This window comes from Tribolium madens, unplaced genomic scaffold (assembly GCF_015345945.1).
Source record: "Tribolium madens isolate multiple individuals breed KSU strain unplaced genomic scaffold, Tmad_KSU_1.1 Scaffold_71;HRSCAF=194;Tcas5.2_LG6, whole genome shotgun sequence".
NCBI classification, from domain to species: domain Eukaryota; kingdom Metazoa; phylum Arthropoda; class Insecta; order Coleoptera; family Tenebrionidae; genus Tribolium; species Tribolium madens.
This window is the reverse complement of record NW_025401041.1, coordinates 8,368,605-8,375,965: the sequence shown is the minus strand read 5'-3', so window position 1 is coordinate 8,375,965 and position 7,361 is coordinate 8,368,605. Positions and strand designations below refer to the sequence as shown.

Here is a 7,361-nt window from a genome sequence, read left to right as displayed (position 1 = left end):
TTTTTTTTTAATTCGAGCATTTCTATTTGAGAAATTTTTAAACATTTTTTTGCAAGTCTAAATATTGTTTAAACCGATATTTTTAGACACTTTCCTAGTCCCCCCACTGTCTTTTGCAACACGTCTCGATTGAAATTTGTTATTTTTTTTTTAAATTTAAGCATTTCTTTAAGAAATTTTTAAATGTTTTTTCGCATGTCTAGAAATTTTTTAATCCGGTAGATCTAACACTTTCTTGGCCTCCCCAACTGTCTTTTGTAGCATAATATTTTGAAAAGTCTCAATTTATTTTTATTTAATTTGGGCATCTTATTGAGGAATTTTTAAACGTTTTTTTGCAAATTTAGATATTGTTTAAACCGGTATTTCTAGTCTTTTGCAACACGATATTTTAAAAATGTCTCGATTTGCTTTTTTTAAATTTGAGCATTTCTATTTAAGAAATTTTTGAATGTTTTTTTGCAAGTCTAGAATTTTTTTAATTCAGTACATCTGACACTTTCTTAGTCCCCCCAACTGTCTTTTGTTGCACAATGTTTTGAAAAGTCTCGATTGACACTTTATTAAATAAAAATGAAACTTTTAATCAAATCCCACAGGATTTGACCACATTGAGTAGTTTTAAATTAATTTGATAAAATTAGTTCAAAATTGACTGTTTTTGTTTTTCTTGTCAAAAATTCTTTACATATCGACTCTCCCAACAAAAACTATAGTAACTCATAAAAATTGGCTTTGAGTAGGGCCCAAAATACAAAAACAATGAGAAAAAAAAATTAATAAACAATATTATTACCAAAACTTAGACCCTCAGTAATTTTCAATAATATTAAAGAGTTCTTCGGTTTTTTATTAACAATCAAAGATTCATTGCACTTTTTCTCAAAACTGTAAATTTTGAGTTACTATAGTTTTTGTTGGGAGAGTCGATATAAAGATAAAATAATTAATAAAGATTTTATTAAGGATTTTCAATGGCTTAGTCAAACAAAAAAAATTGTTTTTATACAGAGTGAATCAAGTTTTTCTGCAACTCAAATAATAGAATAATTTAATGAGGAAGAGGGGGTAAACTAGAAGTTGGAACGACCAGAGTATAATTATTATTATTGCTATATAATTAGGTATTATTTTTGCCACAGAATCAACCATAAAAATGTAGTTTTTTGGTGAATAGAATAGAATTTTTAGAGTGCTCTATACCTACTAAGCAGAACGAACAAAATCATGAATAAAAAAATAAAAAGTCTCGAACTTTTTCGAAGTATTTCCTTCTATTTTGAATAAAGATGTCTTAGCAATTTTGCCATTCCGAGGAAAATAAAAATTCCTGCCATCAAATTTCACTTCTGAAATGTCAAAGTTCCGCACATAGCGAATGTTATAGTTCGAGTAGTACTTTTAATCTCGCAAATAAAAAGTTCCTCGCGTCGTCATACTGAATTTTATCACGTTCGACCCCCACAGTCAACGATCTAACAAAAAATACGATCAATTTGCCGGTTAAATTTTATTATTTGTGTCTATACCAGTTGAAAGAAGACAGAAACGTTGTTCATACATCGTTTCAGATTAATTTTTATTTATATTGGCTGTAACTAAAGCACCGGAACGGTTTCGTGTAAACGTAATCAACGATTTTTTCTCATTTCTTTTAAACCATCGATGATCGAAATGAAAATTTCTTATGTCTTCTCTGAATTCAACATGATTGAGGCGAAGTGCGTGCTTAATTAGAGAAATTTTAAAGCAACTTATAACAAGTTAATTTTCGATAAGTACTAAATTAATTAGGTGTAGTACCTGTGCCTGCTTGATAAGTTATTCAGTGAACTTGTCGAGGTAATTTGCAGTTAGCGGCTGTAATAAATCATAAATAAATTAATTTGTAAAGAAGGACTTGGCTTTTTGTTTTGATTGAAACTTGATTGAGTGGTACCATAATTTAAAATAAAAACTCTTCGATTCTGACATTTGACACTTGACTTTTTTAATTAATTGGGGTCACAATTTAAGTGGTACCACATCAATTATACATTTCTTTGATTAATTAAAGTATAAATATGACACACAAACATGTCGAATTTGTGCACGTGTCGTCGGCCATGGCCGCCCCCGATATTATCGTTTAATTAGCATAAACGTGGCATCGTTCAAATCTAGCGATTCGTTTTGCGCGTGTTCGATTATGACGTCACAATTTTTTCAAGAAGGGGTGAAAAAGCTATTAATTCGGTTTACAATGGAGACGAAGGGGTCCTGTCTCTGGAGGATGCTAAGCCGGTGAATTCCCCAGTGCTGAGTTATTCAAGAAGAGTGTCCCCAATGCGTGTGCACGAGCTTCACTGATACATAGATACACACATATACAGGAGAGGAGTCCCGAGGGATCAACAGGACTCTGGCCTGTGTGGATATAACAAGGTCTCGACTAAATTACGCTGCGGTGATTCTTATTAAAGAGGTTCGAGGGAAAAAATCGAATTTGCAAATGTAATGTAGTACTGATCTAAAATTTTAATAAAAATCCAAAATAATTTTTATGTAACTAGAGTCATATCTAAACATGCAATGGAAAATGGAAAAAAAACTATAAAAAAAGAAAGAACAACTAGTAAAGTAATGGCCCCGGAAGAGAGGTAAACATCAAAATCAAAAAAATTATACAATGTTCTACATATAAAATCACATAATTCGTTATTAAGAAATACTAAGTTTGAAAACACAATCTAATTTTCAAACATGTTTTTTGTACAAAAACTTTTATTAATAAATTAATAATTCATAAAAAACATTTTATTTTTAATATAAAACTTGTAAAAAATAAACTGGATTCACTCTGTATAAAAACAATTTTTTTATTGATACTTTGTTTGAGTTGGTGATAAAACTTGATGCACCCTGTATGGAAACAAAACCAGATTTTTAAACATTTTTTTTGTCTAGCTGAAGGAAAATATACAAAATTGTTTATAATTCGTTATTAAAAAAAATAAAGATTTATTATATTGGCATTAAAATTTGCTTCACCCTGTATAAAACAGAATCGCATTTTTTGATACTTGCAATATTAATCAAATTAATTTTTTGAGTTGACAAGAAAACATGACTCACCCTGTATCCTGTCTGTTCTTCCAGAGTTAGATTCTTCAAATTTTATAAAAACATAATATTTGCAAAAAATAACAAAAAAAGCCAATTTACATCCAGAAAATTATTATTAATTTTTATAAATAAAAAGGGAATTTTTAGATTGTTTCAAAATGATTGTCGTCTCGATAGTCATGGAAATTCAAATTTAAGGTGGCAACATTGGTATTTTCACAGTTTTATATTGTTTATCTTTGTACGATTGAAGCCACTGGTTGAGGTTACATCTATTTTATAATTTGTTACATTTGTCGTTTTTAAAAGGTTTTTGCGTCTTTTCTCTCCCATTTTTCTGTCTGTTCTAAATTTCTTCATAAATGTGAAGCAATATTTGAACCTCAAAAATGAGCTAAAAAATGATGAATTTTACAGCCTTCGGAATGTGGGTTTGGAAATTTATTTTTTTTGTAATAACTTTCGAACCATTTGACCAAATATTATAAAATTTGGAATAGTTACTTGCGAGAACATACCTTTTAGGCTAGTAATTACGAAAACCGGATACTTCTACTCAATTTCCGGTTTATGTTTACACTTTTCTTTATAAATTTGTTTCAATTTTTTTGTTTCTTTAGCCATTTTTTATTGTTTTTTAATTCCTATTACAAATTCTATTCATTTTATTTTTTCTTAATTTTGGTTCCTCTGTCCCTGTTTCGAAGTTTGTTATCTATTTCTTTCCATTTTTTCTCACTGGTTATTTTACAATTTGTCACATTTGTCGTTTTTAAAAGGTTTTTGCGCCTTTTCTCTTCAATTTTTCTGTCTGTTCTAAATTTCTTCTATAGGATTAAATGTGAAGCAATATTTGAACAATAGGTTATGTAATTTTTTTCTGACAGAATTCAACTGAAATGTCATTTTTTTGAAGTAATGTTGACATTAGTAAATTTTTGGAACTAGAATTAAAGCCTGATTTACATTCTCAACGCCTACCAAGATATCAATTATTTTGAAACATTCTATACAGGGTGATGAAAAAAAGACGCCCACGATTGAAACAGACGCGTCCTTTTTTATTGAAACATTGTGACCATCATTCCAAAAATAGTCTAAATAGATTCTTTTTAAAATTTAAACAGTTTGTCTAACAGCACAAAGCGGCAATATTGCACAATTTTCTTTTACTAAAAAACTATTTCACTCAGGTATTTTTCGTATCTAGGAAACCTTTTTGACTTTAATCGTTTAAATTTCACAGAACAAACAACATTGAAAATTGATTTTTTTGTTGCTACGGTTTCCAATAATTGAATATTACTTGGACATTTTCTGTATCCTAGGATAATTGCAATGTTGCAACATTGATAAATTTTCTTTGGAGCCAAGAAATGGTATCCTAAAATCTTCAATAAAGTTTATTTCAATAGACTTTTTACAATTTTTTTTTTAAGAACACCGTCAACTGTATCAAAATCTAGACTTTAACAATGAAATTATTTTAAAACTGTTAATTATATAGATTTCTCTTTTCTAAAAAGGAAAGTCTATATTTTACTGATAAGAGCACAAATCCAATTTTGGTCTTCGAATTCGTCTTTAATAAAAGATCACTTATAACGTGTAGGTTAACACGGGCGCCTTTTTTTTATCATACTGTATATTATGTAATTTTAGTTTTTTACTTATTACTTATTTGAATGTTTCAATTGCAAAAATGTATAGCACAAAAGTGGTACCTCAGAATTGGCATTTCTAATAATTTGAAGTACCAGAAATACCAAAAAATATATATTCGGCTGTTTTTTGATTAAGTGGGATTAATTTTGAGGGCAATTTTAATTATATCACAAAAAATCTTTCCCGGTTTGGAGCTGAAAAAAGCAAATTTCCCATACTCTCCAGTAGTCATAAACACGATTTACAACCGCACCGAACGCATTTCGTTTTACACATCACCTCGAGGTGAAACTAATATGAAAAGATGCAAAACAGTAGCACAAGAAGAAGAGAAAAACCCATTGGTACTTATCCTCATGTGATATAAGGTCCTTCGTCCACTCGTCGCGATAAGATCGCGAACTGATGGCTACCTGCGGTAGGCGTGTCTTTCTTGTGGGCGTTTCAACGCATTTCCATTGGTTTAGAACTAAGAGAGGGGACGGATCGATCGATAGGAGGGATGCTGACAGTCGAGTATCGGCCGTCAGTCGGTTGTTTCGTGTTGTTAAGGTCGCATCGTACGTGTTGTTTAAGCGATATTCATTTTTTTTGGTTTTTGTCATTTTTCGAGGTACGGTCCGGTACGGAAAAAAGTGACTTAAACGTCGATAAAACAGGTGTCTTTTTTGGAGTGTGTGCTAGTGCGAAATCAACAAGTCAATCTGGCGGCCTACCTCGAAGGAGGGCCCGCTTGCACCTCTGTAGGGGCCCTTACGCTAAGGGCTGGACTGGCCCATGTGCCCATCGGGCCCGGTTCCAACTACATACAACATTCAGCCCACAATATAGGTCAGTGGCGAAGTGTGACCGCCAGGGCCGTAACCAGGATTTTATTTCGGGGAGGGGGGTTTCTTGTTGGTCCATGAAAATGAAATGAAAGAAGACGGATTAAAAAGCAAAAAACTCTAATTATACGTTTTTATTTTAAATTGAAATAAGAGATTCTAATTAAACATAAAAAATACAAATTAACTCACAATAGTAACAAAAATAAAATTAATTTTTTAATACCTTTTATTGTAACAGGAGATAGAATATTTTTAAAACAAAAATTTTCTATGAACATATATCGAAAAATGCTACGCAAGGGGTGCGTTTTTTAATAGGTTTTTTTTTTCAATATTTCCGAAATCATTTTAGAAAAAAATTTCAAAATTTGGTACAGATGATAACTTTTATATACCTAAACAAGTACAAAAATAAAATGTTGAAATTTTTAATTAGGGGCTTCCTAAACTAGATGGGATTAGGGTAAAAATTTACTCTAACTGTGGTTTCTTGCCACTTTCAGCAACAAAATTTCATAGTTTTTCATAAAAAAGGTCTTTTGTGTTTTTCCGATACAATTTACGGATTTTTAGTAAAAATCGGTTTAAAAATTCATGTTACACACCATAAACAACATAAAATTTAAAAATTAAATTTGTTTTACCGTTTAGGACGCCCCTGATTAAAAATTTTGTTATTTGGAATTTGTTTAGGTGTACATATAAAGGTACCAAATTTTGTAATTTTATTTATTCTGAAATACTAGGAAAAACCCTTTAAAAACGTACCTTTTTAGGGGGTGTAGCTCGGTGTAGCTCCCTTTCATAGCATTTTTCGAAACACTTTTGTCTTAAAATTAAATATTCATCAAGTATTTAAATTTGTACCTAACAATAAAAATGAAACACTGTATAATTAACACATGAAAAATTAATTCACAAAAATATAAATACGGCCCTGGTGACTGGCAATTTTCCAAAAATTGATGTTAAAATGTCATAAAAAAAAATGAGCAACGGCCGTCGGAATTCACCGACCGTCGCCTCCTTGATCGCGCTTGACTAAGCCCAAAGTTAAAAGTGTGACGAATGGTTCCCTATCGGTGTCAATATCGTCGAAAGACCTCTGTTTTTATCTTGAAACTTATTCTTATCGCCGGTACCACTATAAAAATTTATAACCGTTGAAAGGTGGCTATGGAATTAATCGCTCGATAAGAATTTTACAACCAAATTTTTTATTTTTTGCGTGTGCACGTTTTCAAATCGAGAAACACACTCCCAGTAACCTGGATACATAAATTTATTAATTCTTTTGTAACATATATCCGAGACACGTCTAATTTGAATAAAACATCACATGGCAAGCTGTTTGACTCTCAACAACATTTCCATGTAAATTTATAGCTTTCATAACGTCATTATAAAAATTAAACGAAATTTTTGATTTTATTGTGACTGAAACTAGGTAGTACTGGACGGTACCGCACACTGTATACTTCGGAAACCGACGGACGGATCGGTTTCGTTCCTTAGAAATTCGATCCGGAACACACTTTTTTACTAAAAGAAGTTCACCGAAAACGAGTCTTTCTTTAAAAAAATTTCAAACTCGAATAATCGACATTTTTCGAGCAGAACGGTGCGCGCTGTTTGCACAAATTGCTCAATTTCCGGTTTAAATTAACTTTAATATCATAATTATCGATTTTGTTCGATAGGATATGGAGGGTCATCACCGTTAAATTTTTAACTAAATTCGAAATACGAAAAAAATATTAA

At 31.0% G+C, this 7,361-nt stretch overlaps 1 protein-coding gene across 3 annotated transcripts in view; it reads left to right on the top strand.

Annotated features, from left to right (window-relative positions):
• LOC123008578 (LIM/homeobox protein Lhx5) overlaps positions 1-7,361 on the top strand; it is a 115,244-nt gene that overhangs the window by 65,623 nt on the left and 42,260 nt on the right. For 2 of the 3 annotated variants that reach the window (XM_044404447.1, XM_044404445.1), the window contains exon 1: positions 5,313-5,601. The exons of the other annotated variant lie outside the window; for it this stretch is intronic. The gene's annotated coding sequence lies outside the window, so the exon portion shown is untranslated. Of the gene's footprint in view, positions 1-5,312; positions 5,602-7,361 lie in introns of those variants that run through there. 3 annotated transcript variants of the gene reach the window in all.